Source organism: Scyliorhinus torazame, chromosome 5 (assembly GCF_047496885.1).
Source record: "Scyliorhinus torazame isolate Kashiwa2021f chromosome 5, sScyTor2.1, whole genome shotgun sequence".
Taxonomy (NCBI): domain Eukaryota; kingdom Metazoa; phylum Chordata; class Chondrichthyes; order Carcharhiniformes; family Scyliorhinidae; genus Scyliorhinus; species Scyliorhinus torazame.
In genome coordinates, this window is record NC_092711.1 from 118,319,433 (window position 1) to 118,332,572 (window position 13,140).

Sequence of the window (13,140 nt, forward strand, 5' to 3'; positions counted from 1 at the left end):
TGCCCTTAGTGTCCACAATTGCCCTGAGTGTTGGGTGGGGTTACTGGGTTATGGGGATAGGGTGGAGGTGTTGACCTTGGGTAGGGTGCTCTTTCCAAGAGCCGGTGCAGACTCAATGGGCCAAATGGCCTCCTGCACTGTAAATTCTATGATCCACCAAATAGAAGCAACAGGAAGGGTCTGGGCTCCAAATTGTAATTCACCAAGTGTCTGAAATGGGGATTTGACAAGATATGAAGTTTCTTTATTTAACAATGATGCACAAACTGTATTGACTGGAACCACTTCCAGCTCTTGTCCGTCCTTACATCCCGGGGCCAGCTCAGCCTTTCACTGAGTTCATGCTGAATGTGAATCCAGGCTGGGGGCCATTGGGTGGATGTGCAATGGGAGGATGAGTGGGTGAACAGGGAGGGGGAGGGGGGTTGGTGCTGCTGGTGGGAAGTGTTTATTCTGAAGGAGTCCCACCTGAAACAGAGACCATTCATTTCTCACTTTGAAATGATCAAGTTGCTGTCTTTCCCCATTTTTGTTCAGTTTTTCAATATTTATTTATTTAAATCTCGACTGAAACATATTCTGGTTGTGACCCTGAGATCCAGAGGATTTTAAATCTGTTAAAGTCAATCCCCATCGAGTGCACAGGAGGACTCAACTGGTCCGAACTTTTTATGTTATGAATAAACCCGGATCTTACAAGATGTTTATCGGGGGGTTTTCTCTGAGACCAGGGATGGTCAAACTCTATCCCAAAGTTCAGATATGGGACTTGAGCCTGGGCTATGAGGCCCACATACATGGAGCATCATTCCCAGATGTCCTTTATCCCTGACTTTAATCACATCCCAATTGGGGGCCATGCCGTCAGCTGGCTGTACTCTAAAGCTCTGGAATTTCATCCCTAAACCTCTCTACTTTTCCACTTCATTTTCCACCTTTAAAACTCTCCTAAAAACAAAACTCTCTGACCAAGACTTTGGTCATCTGACCCAATTCGTCCTCATGTTCCTGTAAAACTGCTTGGGACATTTAATAATGTTTAAAATCGTGATGTAAATATAAGGTGTCATCGTTCAGTCAGACCTAATCTGATCACTGAGTGAGTGAGTTATTTGTTAGATTGAGAGTGAAGGAGTGGAATTGATTCACAGCCTGAGTCACCAGTTTCAGGACAGGAGAGAGAATCTGGAGAGGGGAAAAGTATCAGGAGGAGACTGGAGACTGAATCTAGAACAATGAGCAGAGAGGGAGGGGTGTGTGTGGGACTGTGATTTATAGATTTGGGAGAAGATACCATAGAAACTAGAATGGTCTGTTCTGAATTTCTATCCTGCATTTACACGGAAAATCTCTATAAACTCCTTTTACTGGGAGTTAGAGGGAGAGGATTTGCAGACAGAAAATTCAACGTCACAATCCTGACGAGATCTTTCAGAATGACTTATTCCATGTATCTGATTATGAAAGGAGAATGATTGATCTCTCTGTGGGGCAAGTTTTGAAATAATTTTGACTGAGAAAGCCTGGGACACACAGACACAAGGTCCAGCAGTGCATCTCGGATTCAAACATGAGGTGTGCAAACAGGTCTGGTTTAGCGTCAGACGTTACCAGGGAGAGGAATGGACCTGGTAGCTCGGGAATGAAAACAATGACTTTGGCTTTCCCAATATTTAATTGGAGGAAATGTCTGCACATCCACCACTGGATATCAGACAAACAGGCTGAGAATTTAACAGAAGTGGAGAGAGGTGGTGGTGAGGTAGAGCTGGGAGCTGTCAGTGTAAATGTGACACTGTGTTCAGATGGTGTTATTATGGGAACATGTGGACGAGAAAGAAAAGGAGACAAGTCTGGACTGTGCGAGTGGGAAGGGAAGACATTACAAGTGATTCTCTGACTCTGATGGAGAAGAATGGAACCAGGAGAGAGCAGCCCCACCCAGCTGGGTGACAGTGGAGAGGTGACGGAGCAGAAAGGTGTGGTCGACCTTGTCAAAGGCTGCAGACAGGCTGAGGACAGAGGGGAGGTTTATCTTTGTCACAGTCACAGAGGATGGCATTTGTAACTTTGATAAGAGTTGTTTCAGCATGGTGACAGAGCAGAAACCTGATTGGAGGGATTCAAACATGGCATTCTGGGAAAAATGGACAGGGATTTGGGAGAGGAGAGGGGTGCTGGAGATGGGGCAGTAATTTGTAAGGATGGTGGAGTCAAGGGTTTGCTTTTTGACAAGGGTAGAATGACAGCAGAAGGAGAGGGACAGTACCTGATAGAGAAAAGATTCAACAAAGTCAGTGAACATGGGGAAGTTGGGTGATCAGTTTTGTGGGAATAGGGTCAATGGAGCAGGAGCTGGGTCTCATGGACAAGATGAGCTCTGGGAGGGCATGAGGGGAGATGGGAGAGAAAATAGAGAAAGATGTGGGTTCAGTGCTCGTGAAAGGATGAAATTTAGAGACAGTTTGGTCCGGTGGGCTCGTGGAAGGGAGGGAAGCAGCAGAGGCGGCTGATCGGATTTACTCAATCTCAGTCACAAAGAAGCTCCACAAGCTCCTCACACTTCTTGTTGGAGGTGAGGATGGAAGAGACAGGGGAGAGCGAGAGAACTTCAAAAGGAACTAACTTGTGTCAGAGATATTAAAAAGTTCCAACACACTGCGTATTTTCCACAGATCTAATTTATTTGACTTTTAGCCTGAATATGAGTCCCTGTAAGTGGCTGCAGTTTATTTCCATCAGCAGAACCAGACCCCAATGAACACGGCTCAGTCCTGGGTGTGATTAATGGAAAATTCCAATCACTGTAGTTATTTATGAACTCGCTGATGTCTCAGCAGGCTGGATGAGGTTGTTAAAGCGTTCCCACACTGGGAGCAGGTGAACAGCCTCTCCCCAGTGTGAACTCGCTGGTGGGTCAGCAGGTTGGATGACTGAGTGAATCCCTTCCCACACTGGGAGCAGGTGAACGGCCTCTCCCCAGTGTGAACGCGCTGGTGTCTCTGCAGGTTGGATAAATGAGAAAATCCTTTCCCACACTGACAACAGGTGGATGGCCTCTCCCCAGTGTGAACTCGCTGGTGTCTCTTCAGGTTGGATAAATTACTGAATCCCACCCCACACTGAGAGCAGGTGAATGGCCCCTCCCCAGTGTGAATTAGCTGGTGTCTCTGCAGGGTGGATAACCGAGTAAATCCGTTCTCACATTGAGAGCAGGTGTATGGCTTCTCCCCAGTGTGCATTAGCTGGTGTCTCTGCAGGGTGGATAACTGAGTAAATCCCTTCCCACACTGAAAGCAGGTGAACGGCCTCACCCCAGTGTGAATGCGTCGATGAATCTCCAGCTTCGATGGGACTCTGAATCCCTTCCCACAGTCCCCACATTTCCACCGTTTCTCCATGTTTTGGGTCTCCTCCTGTCTCTCCAGGTTCGACAATCAGTTCAGAATACGGGTAGGATCTCTCCTCGCTGTGAATGGTGTGATGTTCTTTCAGGCTGTGTAACTGGTTAAAGCTCTTTCCACAGTCAGTTCACTGGAAAACTCTCACTCGGGTGTGTGTTGTGTGGGTCTCGGTGTTTTTTCAGTCACACTGATGTTTTAAATCTTTAGCTGACAGTTCGGGAAAACATTTCTTCTTCTAGATTCAAAGGCGGGAGATATTGAGGTTCCAGGGAAGGGAGTGACTATCAGATCGAGGCTTGACTATTGAGATTTCTGTCTGTAATTCCTTCTCATCTAATATCCTGTAAAAACAATTTACAAAATTCATCACTGTCAGTACAGGACAGAAACTCAGAACAGACAATTCTAGTTTCTATGTCACATTTTTTCCTCTTTTATTCCCTGAAAGCTGTTAATCTCCATCCCACACAATCTCCCTCCATTCTCACTCTGCTGTATCTAATATTCACCCTCTCTATTCTCCTGAAGGTGCTGATTCAAGCTGATTGACAAATCCAAGCTCACAGCTTCCTGACCAGGAGATCACAACAAATATGAGCTGCAGTTGGCCATTCGGCCCATCGAGCCTGCTGAACTATTCAATGGGATCATTGGCTGATCTACCACAGCACCGTTTTCCCACACTATCCATCATATCCCTCGACATCTTCAATACCTACAGGAGGGACAGAGAGAACCAAGTGGAGTGGCGTAGCAACAACAATCTCTCCCTAAATGTCAGCAAAACTAAGGAGCTGATCATTGACTTCAGGAAGCGAAGTATCGTACACATCCCTGTCTGCATCAATGGTGCGACGTGGAGATGGTTGACAGCTTCAAATTCCTAGGTGTGCACATCACCAACAATCTGTCCTGGTCCATCCACGTCGACCATACGACCAAGAAAGCACAACAGTGTCTATACTTTCTCAGGAAACTAAGGAAATTCAGCATGTCCACATTAACTCTTACCAACTTTTACAGATGCACCATAGAAAGCATCCCATCTGGCTGCATCACAGCCTGGTATGGCAACTGCTTGGTCCAAGATCGTAAGAACCTACAGAGAACTGCGAACACAGCCCAGACCATCACACGAACCTGCCTCCCATCCATTGACTCTGTTTACACCTCCCTCTGCCTTGGGAAAGTGGGCAGCATAATCAAAGACCCCCCCCCCATCCGGGTTATTCTCTCTTCCAACTTCTCCCATCAGAGAAAAGTCTGAGAACACGCTCGAACAGGGTCAACAACAGTTTCTTCCCCGCTGTTACCAGACTCCTGAATGATCCTCTTATGGACTGAACTGATCTCTTCACACATCTTCTCTACTGAGTAGTAATGCACTCTGTATGCTCACCCCTTGCCTGTGCATTTATGTAGGTCCTATGTTTTTTTTTCACGTATGGAACGATCTTTATGGACTGTACGCAGAACAATGCTTTTCACTGTACCCCGGTACATGTGACAATAAATAAAATAAATCAATCAATAATCTCTCATCGTAACCTAACCCCCGTAGTCCAGGTATCGTGGCGTATCGTTTTAGTAAACGTATATTGCACTCCCTCCAAGGCCACAATATCCTCCAGAAGGTGTGGTGCCCAGAATGGCTCACAGTTCTCCAAGTGGGGTCTTACCAGGGTTTTGTATAACTGCAGCATAACCTCTGTGACTTTATACTCCAATCCTCTGGATATAAATGCTAGCATTCCTTTTTGATTATTTTCTGCACTTGTTCGGGGCATTTTAAGGATCAGTGCACCTTCGACATCCACTGTACTCAATATCTTTCCATTTAGAAAGTCCTCTGTTTTATTATTTTTTGGTTCAAAACGGATAACCTCACACTTGATTATATTGAACTCCACCTGCCACAAATTTGCCCATTCACCTGGTCTGTCAATATCTCCGTGCAATTTTATGCCATCGTCTGGGCTGTCAACAATGCCACCTAACATTGTATCAACAGCAACAGTGAAGAGGCCTTTCGCCCATCAAGTCTGGCCGAGTCAGAATCCAGGAGGGAGATTGAGAACCTAGTGGAGTGGTGCAGCGACAACTATCAATCCCTCAATGCCAGCAAAACTAAAGAGCTGGTCATTGACTTCAGGAAGCAAAGTACTGTACACACCCCTGTCAGCATCAACGGGGCCGAGGTGGAGGTGGTTAGCAGTTTCAAATTCCTAGGGGTGCACATCTCCAAAAATCATCCTGGTCCACCCACATCGACGCTACCACCAAGAAAGCACAACAGCGCCTATATTTCCTCAAGAAACTAAGGAAATTCGGCATGTCCACATTAACTCATACCAACTTTTACAGATCCTATCTGGCTGCATCACAGTTTGGTATGGCAACTTTTGGGTCCAAGACCATAAGAAACTTCAGAGTCGTGAACACAGCCCAGTCCATCACACAAAGCTGCCTCCCATCCATTGACTCCATCTACACCTCCCGCTGCCTGGGGAAAGTGGGCAGCATAATCAAAGACCCCTGCCACCCGGCTTACTCAATCTTCCAACTTCTTCCATCGGGCAGGAGATACAAAGGTCTGAGAACACGCACGAACAGACTCAAAAACAGCTTCTTCCCCACTGTCACCAGACTCCTAAATGACCCTCTTATGGACTGACCAGATTAACTACACCCCCTGTACGCTTCACCCGATGCCGGTGTTTATGTAGTTACATTGGGAGCTCTTCCGGGGCAGGTGTGACCTGTATAAGATGGACGGGTTACATCTAAACCGGAGAGGCATAAATATCCTGGCCGCGAGGTTTGCTAGTGTCACACGGGAGGGTTTAAACTAGTATGGCAGAGGGGTGGGCATGGGAGCAATAGGTCAGAAGGTGAGAGCATTGAGGGAGAACTAGGGAATAGGGACAGTGTGGCTCTGAGGCAGAGCAGACGGGGAGAAGTTGCTGAACACAGCGGGTCTGGTGGCCTGAAGTGCATATGTTTTAATGCAAGGAGCATTACGGGTAAGGCAGATGAACTTAGAGCTTGGATTAGTACTTGGAACTATGATGTTGTTGCCATTACAGAGACCTGGTTGAGGGAAGGGCAGGATTGGCAGCTAAACGTTCCAGGATTTAGATGTTTCAGGCAGGATAGAGGGGGATGTAAAAGGGGAGGCGGAGTTGCGCTACTTGTTCGGGAGAATATCACAGCTATACTGCGAGAGGACACCTCAGAGGGCAGTGAGGCTATATGGGTAGAGATCAGGAATAAGAAGGGTGCAGTCACAATGTTGGGGGTATACTACAGGCCTCCCAACAGCCAGCGGGAGATAGAGGAGCAGATAGGTAGACAGATTTTGGAAAAGAGTAAAAACAACAGGGTTGTGGTGATGGGAGACTTCAACTTCCCCAATATTGACTGGGACTCACTTAGTGCCAGGGGCTTAGACGGGGCGGAGTTTGTAAGGAGCATCCAGGAGGGCTTCTTAAAACAATATGTAAACAGTCCAACTAGGGAAGGGGCGGTACTGGACCTGGTATTGGGGAATGAGCCCGGCCAGGTGGTAGATGTTTCAGTAGGGGAGCATTTCGGTAACAGTGACCACAATTCAGTAAGTTTTAAAGTACTGGTGGACAAGGATAAGAGTGGTCCGAGGATGAATGTGCTAAATTGGGGGAAGGCTAATTATAACAATATTAGACGGGAACTGAAGAACATAGATTGGGGGCGGATGTTTGAGGGCAAATCAACATCTGACATGTGGGAGGCTTTCAAGTGTCAGTTGAAAGGAATACAGGACCGGCATGTTCCTGTGAGGAAGAAAGATAAATACGGCAATTTTCGGGAACCTTGGATGACGAGTGATATTGTAGGCCTTGTCAAAAAGAAAAAGGAGGCATTTGTCAGGGCTAAAAGGCTGGGAACAGACGAATCCTGTGTGGCATATAAGGAAAGTAGGAAGGAACTTAAGCAAGGAGTCAGGAGGGCTAGAAGGGGTCACGAAAAGTCATTGGCAAATAGGGTTAAGGAAAATCCCAAGGCTTTTTACACGTACATAAAAAGCAAGAGGGTAGCCAGGGAAAGGGTTGGCCCACTGAAGGATAGGCAAGGGAATCTATGTGTGGAGCCAGAGGAAATGGGCGAGGTACTAAATGAATACTTTGCATCAGTATTCACCAAAGAGAAGGAATTGGTAGATGTTGAGTCTGGAGAAGGGGGTGTAGATAGCCTGGGTCACATTGTGATCCAAAAAGACGAGGTGTTGGGTGTCTTAAAAAATATTGAGGTAGATAAGTCCCCAGGGCCTGATGGGATCTACCCCAGAATACTGAAGGAGGCTGGAGAGGAAATTGCTGAGGCCTTGACAGAAATCTTTGGATCCTCGCTGTCTTCAGGGGATGTCCCGGAGGACTGGAGAATAGCCAATGTTGTTCCTCTGTTTAAGAAGGGTAGCAAGGATAATCCCGGGAACTACAGGCCGGTGAGCCTTACTTCAGTGGTAGGGAAATTACTGGAGAGAATTCTTCGAGACAGGATCTACTCCCATTTGGAAGCAAATGGACGTATTAGTGAGAGGCAGCACGGTTTTGTGAAGGGGATGTCGTGTCTCACTAACTTGATAGAGTTTTTCGAGGAGGTCACTAAGATGATTGATGCAGGTAGGGCAGTAGATGTTGTCTATATGGACTTCAGTAAGGCCTTTGACAAGGTCCCTCATGGTAGACTAGTACAAAAGGTGAAGTCACACGAGATCAGGGGTGAACTGGCAAGGTGGATACAGAACTGGCTAGGCCATAGAAGGCAGAGGGTAGCAATGGAGGATTGCTTTTCTAATTGGAGGGCTGTGACCAGTGGTGTTCCACAGGGATCAGTGCTGGGACCTTTGCTCTTTGTAGTATATATAAATGATTTGGAGGAAAATGTAACTGGTCTGATTAGTAAGTTTGCAGACGACACAAAGGTTGGTGGAATTCCGGATAGCGATGAGGACTGTCTGAGGATACAGCAGGATTTAGATTGTCTGGAGACTTGGGCGGAGAGATGGCAGATGGAGTTTAATCCGGACAAATGTGAGGTAATGCATTTTGGAAGGTCTAATGCAGGTAGGGAATATACAGTGAATGGTAGAACCCTCAAGAGTATTGAAAGTCAAAGAGATCTAGGAGTACAGCTCCACAGGTCATTGAAAGGGGCAACACAGGTGGAGAAAGTAGTCAAGAAGGCATACGGCATGCTTGCCTTCATTGGCCGGGGCATTGAGTATAAGAATTGGCAAGTCATGTTGCAGCTGTATAGAACCTTAGTTAGGCCACACTTGGAGTATAGTGTTCAATTCTGGTCGCCACACTACCAGAAGGATGTGGAGGCTTTAGAGAGGGTGGAGAAGAGATTTACCAGAATGTTGCCTGGTATGGAGGGCATAAGCTATGAGGAGCGATTGAATAAACTCGGTTTGTTCTCACTGGAACGAAGGAGGTTGAGGGGCGACCTGATAGAGGTATACAAAATTATGAGGGGCATAGACAGAGTGGATAGTCAGAGGCTTTTCCCCAGGGTAGAGGGGTCAATTACTAGGGGGCATAGGTTTAAGGTGAGAGGGGCAAGGTTTAGAGTAGATGTACGAGGCAAGTTTTTTACGCAGAGGGTAGTGGGTGCCTGGAACTCGCTACCGGAGGAGGTAGTGGAAGCAGGGACGATAGTGACATTTAAGGGGCATCTTGACAAATATATGAATAGGATGGGAATAGAAGGATACGGACCCAGGAAGTGTAGAAGATTGTAGTTTAGTCGGGCAGTATGGTCGGCACGGGCTTGGAGGGCCGAAGGGCCTGTTCCTGTGCTGTACATTTCTTTGTTCTTTGTTGTACATTGTGTACCTTGTGTTGCCCTATTATATATTTTCTTTTATTTCCTTTTCTTTTCATGTACTTACTGATCTGTTGAGTTGCTCGCAAAAAAATACTTTTCACTGTACCTCGGTACACGTGACAATAAACAAATCCAATCCAATACTGACACACGAAAAACACCTGACCTACCGACCTAACCGCATTTGCCAGCAGTTGATCCATAGCCTTGAATGTTATGACGTGCCAGTCTTCATCCAGGTACTTTTTCAAGGATGTGAGGCAACCCGCCTCTACCACCCTCCCAGGCAGTGCATTCCAGATTGTCACCACCCTCTGGGTGAAAAGGTTTTCCCTCAAAACCCCCCTAAACCCCTGCCCCTCACCATGAACTTGTGTCCACTTGTGACTGACCCTTCAACTGAGGGGAACAGCTGCTCCCTACCCACCCTGTCCATGGCCCTCATAATCTTGTACACCTCGATCAGGTCGCCTTTCAGTCTTCTCTGCTCCAATGAAAATAACCCACGCCTATCCAACCTCGCTTCATAACTTAAATGTTCCATCCCAGGCAGCATCCTGGTGAATCGCCTCTTCACCCCCTCCAGTGCAATCACATCCTTCCTGTAATGTGGCGACCAGAACTGCACACAGTACACTAGCTAATAATAATAATGATAATCTTTATTAGTGTAACAAGTAGGCTTACATTAACCCTGCAATGAAGTTCCTGGGAAAATCTCCTCGTCACCACAGTCTGGCGCCTGTTCGGGGACACAGAGAGAGAATTCAGAATGGCCAATTCACCTAACAAGAAGCCGTTCCCCATTTAGAAAATAGTCGCCTCGATTATTTCTTCCAAAGTGCATAACCTCACACTTTTCCATATTCTAATACATCTGCCACATCTTTGCTCACTCTCCTAACCTGTCCAAGTCCTTCTGCAGCCTTCCCGTTTCTTCAACACTACCTGTCCCTCTACACATCTTTCTATCATCTGCAAGCTTAGCAACAGTGCCCTCTGTTCCTTCTTCCAGATCGTTAATGTATTGAATAGTTGTGGTCTCAACACTGACCCCTGTGGAACACCAATAGTCCCCGGCTGCCATCCTGAAATAGACCCCTTTATCTCCGCCTGTCAACTAATCCTCTAACCATTCCAGTACCTTGTCCCGAACACCATGGGCTCTTATCTTATTTAGCAGCCTGTTGTACGGCACCTTGTCAAAGGCCTTCTGGAAACCCAAATGGATCATATCCACTGGCTCTCCTTTGCCTAACTTCCTTTTTACCTCCTCAAAGAATTCTAACAGATTTGTCAGGCATGACCTCCCCTTGATGAAGCCGTGCTGACTCAGTCCTATTTCACAATGCAGTTCCAAGAACTCCGTAATAATGGACTCTAAAATCTTGTCAACAACCAAAGTCAGACTAACCGGCTGATAATTTCCCATCTTCTACCTCTTTCCTTTCTTAAACTGGGGTGTGACATTAGTCACTTCCCTGTCCCCTGGGAGCCCCTTGACTCCAGTGAATTCTGAAAGATCACCACCAATGGCTCCACAACCTCCGCAGTTATCTCCTTCGGTACCCTGGAGTGTAGTCCACCCGGACTGGGTGATTTATCCATCTTCAGACCTTTCAGCTTCCCCAGCACCTTCTACTTAGTGATGGCCACTACACTCACCTCTGCCCCAGACTTTCTTTGCCCCACTCCCAGTTTTCCCTTTCCCTCTCCTCTGTGGGGCCGCCCTCCTTGCCCCTGGACTTGGAGCATCTTGTGAAGGCACTGCTGGAAGTACTGCTCCAGTGCTTTTGAGGTGCCTGCTCTAGGCTTTCCAAGTTTCTGAAGCTGTTTGAGGGTAGAAAGAGTGAGGGATAGCCAACAGCTCATGGAAAGCAATGACATGCACGGTTTCATCAGCGCTGCCAATACAATTGATGACCTAAGCAGTCAATGGCCCCACCCCACTGAGAGCAAAGTGTGGAGGGGAACTCATCAAGGACAGAGTGTCAGTCAGTGCTCACTGGAGGGAACATTCTGAAGAACCCCTCGACCGAGACTCTGTCTTTGGCTTTAACGTCCTCAAGTCCATTCCTCAGTATCCTGTCCGGCCCAGTCCCCGTGGTACCCAGATCTGGAGCGGAGTGAAAAAGCCATTCAACAGCTGAAAAACACCATGGCCTCTGGAGCAGAACAAATTCCTGCTGAAATTCTGAAGCATGGCGATGTTACACCCCTGGCATAGCTACACAATCTCATATTCTTCACCTGGGAAGAAGGATGCATGCCGGGGATCTCAGTGACACTGTGACTATATTCAAGAGAGACAAGTCTGATTGTGGTAACTGCACAGGCGACTCCCTGCTGTCTGCCACAGAGAAGATCATTGCCAGGATCCTCCTCAATGATCTCCTCTTCGTGGCCAAACAGCTCCTTCCAGAGTCACAGTTAGGTTATCTCCCTTCACGAGGCACCAAAGACATGATCGACACTATTTGACAAACACAAGAAAAATATACGGAACAGCAGCAATCGCAGTTCTTTGTCTTTTCTGACCTCACAAAAATGCTTTACGCCGTCAAAGTGATGTTTTTTTCAGTATGTTCTTCAAATTTGGCTGTCCTCAGAAATTGGCCACCATCCTCCGCCTGCATAATGAGGACACACAATCCATGATCCTCATCAATGGAAACACCCCAGACACTATCTCAGTGAAGACTGGGATCAGACAAGGATGTGTCACTGCACCAACCCTCTTCCCCTCCACGGTAACACAGTTGTTAGCACTGTTGCTTCACATCACCAGGGACTTGGGTTTGATTCCCACTTAGGTCACTGTGCAGAGTCTGCACGTTCTCCCCGTGTCTGCAAGGGTCTCCCACAAGTCCCGAAAGACGTGAGGTGATTTGTCAGTTGAACTGGACATTCTGAATTTTCCCCCAATTTACCCAAACAGGCGCCGGAGTGTGGCAACTAGGGGATTTTCACAGTAACTTCATTGCAGTTTTAATATAAGCCTACTTGTGACAATAATAAAGATTGTTATTATGGTGTTCATAAACTCCAGCCTTGTTATAAGAAATTAAATTCTGAATAAAAATCAAGTGATGTCAATTTGTGTTAATCATAGTTAATCACTGCAGTGTTAATGTAAGCCTACTCATGACGCAAATAAAAATTATGATCTCACCTCCGGCAAATTACCAGCGGGTGTGGAGATAAACAGGACAGGAAACCGACACCACCTTCAAAACAAAACCAGAATCAGTCAACCTCAGACATTAAGCTCCAGTTTGCAGATGTCTGATCTGTTTGTTAAATCCATCCATCTCCCTTGATTCTATAACCATTAATACTCTCATCTCATAAACTTCTATCAGTTTTTATAGTTTCTATTGACAGAATCTGAACAGAATTGCAGATTTCACTATATTTTCTGTGAAGTGATTTCTGACATTGCTCCTGAACAGCCCAGTCTCAGTTAAACAAATAAATATCACTGATTTGGACATTTAAATGGTGACAATTGCTTTACTCTTAACTGGTTATGTAACCGTATTTCAAAAACATAATAATTTGAGTAAAACTCTGCAGAAGCTGGAAATGTGAAGTGAAAACAGAAAGTTGTGGAAATCCTCAGCAGGTTTGGCAGCTTCTGTGAAGAGAGAGAAAGAGAGTTAACATTTCCAATGCAATCTGATTCTTCTTCAGAACTGAGTGTTTGCAGCATTGTGATTTCATTTGGCAAACATACTGAATGTGAACTTTGTGGTTCTTACAGATATCTGGCTGTAAATCTGATTTCAGACCTTCCTCTGAACACTTTCCAACCTCAGCTCCAGCTCATTGTCCTTCACTAAAGACCCGGATAGAAATTCACCGC

The 13,140-nt window shown here is 46.3% G+C and overlaps 1 long non-coding RNA gene across 1 annotated transcript; it reads right to left on the reverse strand.

The window, feature by feature from the left end:
* Positions 1-2,663: 2,663 nt before the first annotated feature.
* LOC140419587 (uncharacterized) lies at positions 2,664-13,138 on the reverse strand. The gene is made up of 3 exons (XR_011945883.1): positions 13,037-13,138; positions 12,448-12,502; positions 2,664-3,745 (listed from the first exon to the last, which is right to left on the reverse strand). It is a non-coding gene; the product is annotated as an uncharacterized lncRNA (long non-coding RNA).
* Between the last annotated feature and the right edge of the window lie 2 nt (positions 13,139-13,140).